The following is an 11,823-nucleotide window of genomic DNA, read 5'->3' on the forward strand; positions in this document are numbered from 1 at the left end:
TCAGCGCAAGTTCTTTCAGGAAGACTGGGTATTTACTCCCTACAGGGTGTACTTTGAGGGTTTTGACTCTGCACACCGTTTACATGCATAAAAACCTTCATAACACACAAGGGGACGGGTAATAACCGGAAAAGCATGACATGTCTCCTTTAAGATTAAATTACATCCAACTTAACTTCAAAAGTCATACTGTATATTCATAAAAATATACCTCAGAAGATTTGAAAGTGTTTTTTAAGGAACAGAAACCGGTTATTTTGATGATGGTAGGATGTTTATCAAAGTATTGGTGTAACACTGTTAATGTTGTCACGATCTGTCTGTGTTGTGTTTTGTCTTGTCTAGATCTGTTTTTGGTTTCCTGTTTTATTTTTGAAAATTATTCACCCCCGTCTTGCCTGTTGCTTCCTGTCTGTGTGTTCCCTCCTACCTGTTCCCTCCTACCTAATTACCCGATTGTGTTCACCTCTCCTCACCTGTGTCTTGTTTGTTTCATTAGTCCTGTGTGCATTTAGGTTCTGCTTTTTCTGTTAGTCTTTGGGAGATCCTTGTTTGTTGTTGACTGTGTTCACGGGGGAGATAGTTCTGCTGTGTTTGTTACTTGTAGCCTTGAAATAACTGTTAAACCTGCATTTGGGTCTTTCCTGCTTCGCTCAACCCTGACAAATGTATTACACATACACAAGATGCTGTTTTGACATCATAATGATGAGTCAATGAATGTTTACTGTTTTGTGCTTTTAGTTGTGGGTTGATAAGTATGAGTTATTTTTTGGGCGAAAGCCTAAAAGGGTTATCATGGGTTAAGATCAATTCACACAACAAAATACTTAAAAAGAAAAACTCAACGAAATAAAAAAATGAAATAAGGAACTGCCCCATAATAAACTTTATTTAGTAAATGTGATGGGATGTATTGCCAACAGCCATGCAATTGCTCTGTGTTCTGAATGAATTGTATTGCAGAGCGACCTAAATCTAAGAAATACAAAATACTTGTGGGCAGTGGCGGCGCTAGGGGGTGGCTACTTGCGCTCAAGCCCCGGGTGTTTTCTGAAAAGCCCTGAATGTTTCACTTGAAGCTATTTTTCACGTCTCGTGAGTAATGTGCAGTACCGGAGTCCAACGGAGAGGCAGCAGCTGCGGGACAGTAGCCTGCGTACTGCTTAGCCTTCCCTGCCCTGAAGAAGAAGTGATCCTTGTTAGCTTGAAGAGTCTGATTTATGTGCTCCGCAGTAGCCCGGCCCGCTGCGAGGCTCCGGCGAGTTCACAGTTCAGTTCATGAGCGTGTTCCTGTTTATCTGCAACAGTGGAAATCACGCCGCAATGCACGTCGGGATATGGTGTTTATGCGATATGAAATCGGAAAACATTTAAAAAAAAAAAATAATACTTTATTCCGAGTGTTCTTGCTTTTCTCTTTGGAAGTCATCACATAATGGCATTGTAATACACGGTTCGGCTGCATTAAATATTACAGATCTGCCGTAGTTCTGTATGTATAGAGCCCTTATGAGAAGACTTCTGGACAAACAGGAAGAAGTGCAGCCGAAACTGAAAATGTGACGTGAATCATAAATATATCAGCAATTAAACAACATCTTACATTTATTTTCACAAAATACGTCTCCTTGCAGTATCAACATTAATTCGGCTGACTTTTATATTTGATCCAATTGGTAGATAGGTTATATTTACACCATAACGGTGCACAGCTGATAGAAAGGGACAGCTAGTGGTTAAAAAACGTTATTGAATTTTTTGTTGAAATTATGTTATATTTTGTTGAAATTATGTTATATTTGATGAAAAAAATATTAAGAGTACATACTTTCATAGGGGGAAAGTAGAAGGTCAATGATAGCAATAAAGAATAGATAATATCAAGAAGATACTGTAGTGATCTCTACAATAAAACAGTTTAGTGCAGGACGTCCAAAGATATGAATAGGAGGATGTGTAAAACAGACAAACTAATAAGGCTTTATTTAAACATTAAAGAATACTTTAAAGGTAGGGTAGGTAAGTTTGAGAAACCGGCTTGAGATCGCTAGAATTTGAAAATACACAACCGGAGAAAATCTGCCACTTCCTCACAGAGCCCCTCCTCCAACACACACAAACGTGCACATGTCCAATGAGGGCACGAGATAAGTCTGTGCACAGATGGAAGGCTGACAGGCAGGTAGGCCATCCAGTTATTTTAGCCGGGCCGGCTAAAATGATTGGTCGTACTTTTTACAGTATTACGGCTTCCACAGATGACATTTATTTATGGATTTTTTGTCAAAGCACTTAAGATATTCATTGCTATCGGGATGTTAAGAGCATTTCATGGAATATAACAAAAAGTGTATCTCGAGCCGGTTTCTCAAACTTCCCGACCCTACCTTTAAATTAAGGTCTTCTTTTGAATAAGAAAAAAAACGTTGGGGGTATAGAAGATAAATATTAAGTCTGACAAAGTACAATCACCTTCCCTGAATTTGACTCGGGTGTAACTAAAGTCTGATTTAAGGGTTGTTTATATTTCACATCATTAATCAGAATCTGCAAAGTAACTAAAATAAATGTAGTGGAGTAAAAATACCAGGTTCACCTCTGAATTGTAGTGGAGTAGAACAAAGTAGTACATGCTGCTGTAACAAAAACATTTCCCAACTTGGGATCAATAAAGTATATCTTATCTTATCTTATCTTAACCTGTTAAGCCCGAGAGACCCCGGAACCGGGGCACTGCCGCAACATCTTGCAGGAAACAGTGTCTGAGGGCATGTTCATTTAATAAAACTATGAATGTTTTATATCCATGTAACGGGAAGAAACTCATCTAACTGATCATTTTTATTTTTTTTCAAAAGAAAACCCACAATGCTAACACTGAGCCTCTGAATTAGCAACCAGCGAAAAATGCTAACACCTTACTGCACCGAAAATCACTCACAAAACCTTATTATTTATCTTTTTACCACATCCAACACATCGATTCACATCGTGAGGTGACACAGAATCTATTGACACCGACATTACCACTGAATTATACGTATTTGCGACGTTATAAGCAAAAACGGACATCAAAACAGGTGACGCTAGGTAGCTAAAAATGCTAACATTTTTACCTTGGCTCTGTAGTCTCTCCAAAGTGGTCTTCAATGGCATTAAAACGATAAAAACGCTGCTGAAGTTAATCCATAGGTTAATCTAATGTGTCTGTGTCCCTTTGAAATTATTTCTGATAATCCATAAGCATTAAAACTGCTTTTCCGTTTCCAGATGTCAAAGCTAGAGATAGGTTCACTCTGATTGAAAATGACATGCGCGAAGCCCCCACCTTTTCTCTTCACAACGTGTGTGTGTGGGGGACTCCCCGTTAGATTCTATTGGCTCTACCGGTCAGAAAGAGGTGTCAACCATCAAAATCGACCAAGGGGGGCCAGAGATATGGAAAATCCACCCAAATGACCCCAGAAGTGGTTTCTTTTTGCTAAATCTCTCTAAAAAGGTCAAATGTCACTTGTTTTGCATCAATCTTGATACAGGGTACTTATTATATGTTGTACTTTGGATTCCTAAAGCTTTTAGTCTACTAACCCATCATCTAGTCATGTGGGTATATTAATGCTGCCCATTATGGACACAAGCAATTTTCACCCATTTATTAATTATATGTTTTAAATTTGATAACACCACTGTGTTTCGTATCGTAAAGCTTTTGATTGAACTTTTGTTTATTTTGTTTGTTTTTATTATGCCTCCTGTAGCACCTTGGGATTGCTGTTAGCAATGAAAGGTGCTTTATAAATCGAATTTATTATTATTATTATTAGTATTATTATGATGTGTTTCGTATCCCCTAAACCTCCAGGGTGTACACAGTTTAATACTGGCAACTTCTAATTGTGGGAAATACGAAAACGTCTTATAAAACTACAATTCCCAGTAGAGACGTGCCATAGAACATGTTGCGAAACACACAATAGCCAGCATGTGTAATTCTGGGGGGGGAGGGCTGGGCTGGACCCGTCCGAGTCCAGTTTTGGATAGTCTGCCGTGGTTCCATTCCATTTCAAAGAGCTGTTAACGCTTGGCGTAACCTTGTCGCACTGCCACTCCAACATCCAATCACAGGGCTTGAGGACTAATCACGGGGTTTGTAAAGCAAGGCGGATGTTGTAGTCCCAAACGATAGCTGGGGATTCTGGGTAGTGTAGTGTCTTCGGAAACTCTGTCGTGTGTAAATTCAGAAAAAACTATTTGTTTCTCCGAATCGAAGGTTAAAAACACAAAAGCATTGTACACAATTTAAACCAATCAATATTGTGTAATTAACAAGGATAAACTGATGTGTTTTAGTGGATGAGTAATGCAGATATCACTGTGTAATCATTTGACAGTGAGGGAAATACATCCGGTTTTATTATGAAAACTTCGAGACCGGAAAAACTGTTTTCACCCACGCTAACTTTACATGGAAGCTGCCCCATATACACGTTCTCCTGGCCAGACCTCAAATCATCTTCGTAATATCTATCAAACTATAGATCCTACACATCCACTGGACGTGGATTCTAAGAGTACAATATACACTTCTCGCTAGAAATCGAATCAAAAAGCATTTTAATGGCCAAACTATTCCACAATTTAGGATTTTCCAGAGAGGGTTATTTGTGAATATACGTTTGCAATCAAGCATGTTGTTTCTTACACGACCACTAGAGCACCTCTAGTGGTTGTGTAAGAAACAACATACACTTTAAAACGTGTCTCTGGGTCGTAATAAGGGCTTGAACAATCGGCCTATATGGTCGTTTTTTGTAGGAGGACAGGCTGACTAATAAACACATAACAGACGCACCAACAGAAAGCTCACTTCTTCTCTTCATTGTCTTTAAAGATATATTCTGATATTCAGGGTTACTCTCAAATGTATTTCAAGGGTTTTATTATCATGTGCACAGTAGCTGCAGTGTAGATATGGCAATGCAAATCTGAAGCCTTGGGCTCCTCCAACAGTGCAACATATTATATAAAGGACATAAGACAACAAAATAACAATAATAATAATAATACAAAAATAAATAGTGCAAATGGACAGTAATGGAGTAAGATACATTTGAATGAAATAGTGCAGGTGAAAGAAACAGAATGTAAGCTTAAATATTGTACAGTGAAATACAATTAACTATAAAGATTATGATAATAAACTAAATAGTACATTCTAAAGATTCAACCAGATGAATGCTTTGGGTTCTGGAAGCACTCAAGATACCAACAAAGTTCACAACACCAGCAAATAGTACTGTTTAAAAAAGTAAAATAAAATCTGAGGAAACAGAAATTATTCAGTTTTAGTTTAATACATACAGTTAAGCTCACACCATACTAACTGTTTTAACTTATAGTACAGAACAGTAGAGCTCGCAAATAATTAATTAAATCTGCTGCTTTTACAACAAACAGAACTCTTCCTGTATACGTGTTAAGATCCCCACAGAGATTTGAACTCATCACCTGCTGCATTTAAAAAATAAGACTGAAAGTAACGTCTTTGAGCACCAGGAAAAGCGCTTTATAAATACCATGTATATTATTATTAGTCTAAATCATGGGTGTCCAAACTTTTTTTCCACAAGGAGGTATAATGCCTCATAAGTTCAGTTATAAGTTAGCAAAATCAATCAAATGTAGGTACATGATGCTTGTGAGTGTTGGCAGCTCATCCCTTAAAACAGAAGCTTCAGAGTGATTATACTAAGGAGAAATATGAAGGGTCTATTTCAAGCTTGTTATGGAAATAAGTCATTGGGCTTTTCTTATCAACTAAGATGTGTTAGAAAATGTGTCCAACTTTAATTAAAAAATATATATATTTTAGTTATATTTTTCATTAGTTTTACCAAAATAATTAGATTTAATTGTATTTAAAATAAAATTTCCAAAGAAATAAATCCTTCGAATCTGCCTATTCAGTTTTTGTTTGAATGTGAAGGGTTAAATGAAAGAAGCTTGTCTCTGCGAGTTACTGTTAAGAGAGGAATAGTGGAGTCTGGACTGCTCTAGTGGTCATTACTATGTCAGTCACAATAAGAGACAAACACACACTTCCTCCCCCTCTCTCTTCTCTGGTAGAGTAGCAGTGTATCTGGATAATCCTGCTGGCTCTCTGTCCTTCTACAGCAGGGGTGTCAAACTAAATTTAATCTCGGGCCACATCAGCATTATGGCTGCACTCAAAGGAAGGATAAGTGTAGGGCAAATAATTGACATTTAAATCAAAAAGAAGTGACATTTTGAAAAAAGGAAGAGACATTTTGAAAAAGGGAAGTGACATTTGAAAAAAAGAGTCAAATTCTGAGAAAAGTGCACAGTCTAAGAAAAAAAGGCATATTTGAAGAAAAAATTCGGAGAAAAAAGTCTAATTTGAGATGCATTGTGGGACATGTGCAACGTAAATCATGTACCCGTATAATAAACATATAGTATTCTTTGCAAGCTCTTGTGGGGCCACAGAAAATGAAGTCACGGGCCGGATTTGCCCCCGGGCCTTGAGTTTGACACCCCTGTTCTACAGAGTCTCCTCTGACACACTGATCCACCTCCTCACCTTCAGAACCACATTCACTGAACCTCTCTATGCTGGGTTTGGGTTCTGGTTCAGGTCTGGTTCCTCAGTGTCTCTGGTTCCTCTGCAGGTCTGAAAGTCTCTCCTGACGACAGAAACTGAATGCAGATCAGCTGCTGAAATCAGTTCAGTGTGTTCACCATCACACACATATCTGTCTCACACTCAGACACAAAACATTTATCTGATTTCATCCCTACGGCTAACATCATTTTTAAACTAACAAATAAATAACATTTTTACATTTACATTTGCTTGTTCTATATTTAGCTGTCTTGTGTAGGTTCAGAGAAACGTGTGATGTTCTTCGGGGTAACGGTGTGTTTCCTCTGGTCTCCTGTGGTGCCTTGTATCCTCTTTGAGCAGCGTCAGTGTTTGCTGCCATAAACTGATTCTGAATCCAGTTTGAAGCCACATGTTTACCATATGCAGTGTGGTATAAAATAATCAGAAATACTTTCTTTGTTTTGATTGAAAAGATGACGTATTGTTTTTATAATGGTACGAAACATCTGAAAACCAATTGCCTTCTTTAGCTTCCTCTTGAATAATACTGTAATGTTATAAATGTAAAACTTTTTCTTCTAATGTTTCTGAATATTTTGAATAAAATATTTTCTTTTTATTCTGAGGCTGAGCTTTTGTTTTGTCATAAAGTAAAACTCGCACCAGAATCACTTCACACATCTTCTAACACCCCCTTACCGGTTATACTACTACATATATTTTGAAGGATTAAATGCTAAAACATATTTGTGGAGAATATTCCATAGGCGCGTTCACACCAAGTACTTTGCAGTACTTAGTTCCGGCACTCAGTGCCCCGGCGCTTTTTACCCCAGGGCACTTAGTACCAATCGCGTTCACACCGGAGTACTTTTCCCTGAGGGAAGATTACGCAAATGAGTCGCTGACGTCACTTCTTCTTCTTCTGCTTTGGCTTTACTGGCAGGCCACAAACCACTTCACGGCGAGTACAGTAGGTGGCGGTATACACCTTAAAGTTGTTTGCAATCCGCTACAAAAACAAGAGAAGAAGAAGAAGAAAAACTTCCCGCGTATACTGCGACGCCCACCCACTCGTTCTACATTAGGCGTCTGTTGTTTACCTTCCGACCTCAGACATGATGGAGATGGAGTCGACTGAAGTTGTGCTGTTTGTGCTCATGTTATACAGCTTTGTAACTGAGTTAATGCAGCCTGAGCAACTTGCGTACAATAACAAAACAAGCCGAGCACGAGTGGTGGTGGAGAACGCTTTTGGCAGACTGAAGGGCAGGTGGCGGTGCTTGATGAAAAGAAACGACTGCAAGATGGACAAGATCAAAATCCAGGTGGCAGCATGTTGCATATTACATAACCTTTGTGAAAGTAATGATGATGAGTACAGGGACGAATGGACTGCCTTACCGGCGACCCAGCTTGATGGGCCAGCGCCAGCCATTGCCGAGGCTGGGGGGCAAGACACGCGCACAGCCCTTATGAGGCATCTGAACAGCGTGTAAATTGTACATTGTAAACATTTTGACAATAAAGCTGATCTTTTGTACAGTGCTTTTGTTTCCCTCTTTTATTTTCCAGTCAAGACAGGCAACATTACAATAGTGTACAGTGTGGCAATATAATAACAATAAACTGTGCCAGGTGTGTTGTATGCACAGTAAATAGGCTCAGCAGCAAACCCACCTTTATTATTTATTATATATCTTCCTGAGACCCACTGCATCCGTCTGCCATAAACACTATGGAAACCTACATGTTAGTTTTGGCCCATAGTGGACTCCATTTTGTGTTGTGTGAAACGGGGGGGGGAATTAAAAGTTTGCAAATCCCCATGTCCTCCTCAGACGATAATCATAAAAACATTTAGTTTTAGGTCAAATCATATTTAAAATTATATAAATTATCATGTTTGTGTATGTGCCACTGCCATTCCTCCACAAGGTTGCAACATTGATGATAAATAAAGGACAAATAAAGCTTCGCCAGTTTATAACCGATGAAACATGATGGTATCAGAATAATCACTTACATGTGATGTATAGGATGCTACACAGGTCACTAAAGATAAAGTGTAAGGAGAAATAAGTAAGATACAGGATCTGTTTAATCGCCATGTAGGTTCTCTTTATTGCACTCTCAAGACATAACAGTAAATAGGCCTTGGTTAACAGCACCATCTGATCCCCGTGCATCGACTCTTTCACTACGGCCGCTCAAAGTGCCCTTATTTATTGTTTTGTATTTTTGAAGAGTGCTTCAAAAATACAAAACTAGTCATGTATGCTACAGGACAAAGTAGTCATGTAGCATACAGGACTACTTTGTTTGTAGTTCTGTATGCTTGAACTTTGTTTAATGTTGTTGAGGCAAGTTTTCTTACCGGAAGTCATGTGACCTCTAGCCCGGATGTTTACAATGTTTGTGAGAGAGTAAAAACGGCATGAAAATGTGTAAACGCCGGTCTAGGCGAATACGTTTTCACGCTGTTTCATAATTGTTCCAAGAAGGAAATAAACGTGATTGTGAACATCAGTTCGATGCGTAACGTTCTTTGAAGACCAAGTTACAGTGTGTATACCTTTGCGTTTGGTTGCTGGTAAGGGGGACGAGCAAGCGCTGTGATCTGGAAGGGAAAGCTCGCTTGTTTCTAATCCTGAGAGTTGTCCAGCCTCGCCTGAAACACACGATTAGTTCCATGAGTTAGTGAAGCAAATTACAGAAACACTGCACAGTTATTCACAAGTCAAAACGTTTTCATAGCGGCCGAGAATATCTAGCTAGCCTAGCATGGCTAGCTTTATCTACTGAGCAAATAAAAGTACATCTGAGACCATTATTGTGCAGATTAAAACCCCAGTGCATGTAGTTGATTTTACCTTCGTCGTGGTCGCCCATTGAATCCGCCGTTTGAGCGGCCTCCCACACCATCGTGCCCGAATCGAAGCTCGATGCTGTCCCGGAGAAAAGGTCTGTGGCCTAGCAGAGCATCCAAGCGCTCGTACCATTTACTGGTCTTCCGGTCGTTACCACACCGACACCTCCTCATCACCCCACCGCTTCGATTATTTATTGATGCTTGCCATAACTGCTTTCAAAACAAACTACTCTCCGTTGGTGCGCTGGGTTTTTGTAGCGAGCAAATAAAATGGCGGCTCTACAAAACATTTCAGAGTTTTACGGGGCGCGGTTTGCAATTCGCCCAGCCAATCAGAACTGGGGCACTTTTTTCCCCAAGGAAAGTACGATCTCTCAGCAGGCACTAAAAATGGGGGTAAAAGTTCCCGAGATTAAGTACTCTTTTTGGTGTGAACGCAACATAAGGGGTACTAACGGAACTAAACGCGAAAAGTACGGTGAAAAGTACTCCGGTGTGAACGCGGCTCATAACACCACAGTGAAGTGCTAACAACAACACTTGGATGCTCTCCTTTCGGTTATAGTTCAACACTTATTTTGAACATTTAACATTATTATGGTGGTTTTAAAATAATAAATGAGTCCCCTGTTGGACAGTTGTGTGTCACGTTAAATGTGTTAAAATACACATTTCTTCTGTATTTTATTTCCACATTTATTTATCCTTTTAATGTATTTATTAATACATATATTTATACATTTATGTTTCTATCAGTTTATACTTATGCCATGTTCTGTCCTCCATACTAACCCCTTCACTGCTGTTCAATCCACCTTTAGTTCCACATCAGTTATTAGATTGGGTTTCACTTGACAGATTATTAACCCTTAAATGTATAAACTCACCCTTTGTATCAGTGATGAAGTAAATGGAGGCCCAATTCCAAACCACACCCACTCCCCCTCCGTCTGAAGTCACACTCACAGCTGAACGAGGCCCCTTCCTTTCAGACGGAGGGTGTAAATACAGCAGCAGCTTTGGAGCAAACTCCCCTCTCTCTGGCAGCAACAGGAAATGCCGTAACCCTTCGTAACAATGGTTTCAAATCAGCATCTCTTGGATAAAACATTTGGATGCAAAAAAAAAAAAAAAAAATCCAAAAATCTTAAAGGGGACCTATCATGCAAAATGCACTTTTGTACATCTTTTATACATGAATATGTGTCCCCGGTGTTCCAGGGAACTCACCAAGTGTCAGAAAACACAACCCTCTCTCTTTTCCTCCATACCCAAATCTCTAAAAAAGGGGCTGCAACAGATCTGATAAAAACTGATCCAGATTTGAACACTGTCCTGACGTCAGGACGGTGGCGCTACGGCTATTGGGCCAACTCCACCAATCAGGAGGAGACAGCCACGGCCATTGCCGTTCGAAAGCGCTGGAGACGCTGTAGTACATATGCCAGGCCAGTAGATGGTGCTGTTCTCACTGAATCTGCCCTTGCACAAACAGAGCTAAAACATGTCAAATTGAGCAAAATGAGGCATGGCTAAAATGTATGATCTGTTTGGTATTTTGAAAAACAAAAAGTATAAATATGCCTTATATAGGTATGGCCCTACACTATATTATTCAAATATAGCATGATAGGTCCACTTTAAATTGTGTTTATTTTTTTTGTAAAGCTCTTTTAGTTTTAAAACCTTTTAAGCTTCTTATTTTTTTCAACAGTCTGTAAATATACACAACTTTATAATATAATGCAGACATTTACCGTTTTCTAGACTACACATGGGTATGATCCTGAGTTAAAAACAATACGAGGGAACAGGAAGTTGTTAACATCTGTATGAAGATATTAAACATCTATCTTGTTGTTCAGTTTATCAGTAAATGTTGGAACTGTTTGTAAGCAGCGTGTTTCCTGACGGACACACACACGTTGGTCGGTCAGGTGGAGCAGCAGGTGAAGTCAGGTGATGCAGACTCTCTTGATAAAACACTCCCCCTCCACACTCGTTGGTTTGGAACTGCACTTAAAGGTCTCCTATTGTACTATTTTTAAGCATATATTATAGGTCTCAGATATGAAAAACATGTCTCTGAAGGGTTTTGCTCACCCTCTGGTAGAGTAGCAGTGTATCTGGATCTTCCTGCTGGCTCTCTCTCCTTCTACAGAGTCTCCTCTGACACACTGGTCCACCTCCACACCTTCAGAACCACATTCACTGAACCTCTCTATGCTGGGTTTGGGTCAGGGTTCTCGTTTTGTGTTGATTTCTCTTCGGTGTCTCTGTGTCCTCTGCAGGTCTGAGAGTCAACATGTTCACACTTATATAT

The sequence above is a fragment of the Trematomus bernacchii genome, unplaced genomic scaffold (genome assembly GCF_902827165.1).
Source record: "Trematomus bernacchii unplaced genomic scaffold, fTreBer1.1, whole genome shotgun sequence".
In the NCBI taxonomy this organism is placed as follows: domain Eukaryota; kingdom Metazoa; phylum Chordata; class Actinopteri; order Perciformes; family Nototheniidae; genus Trematomus; species Trematomus bernacchii.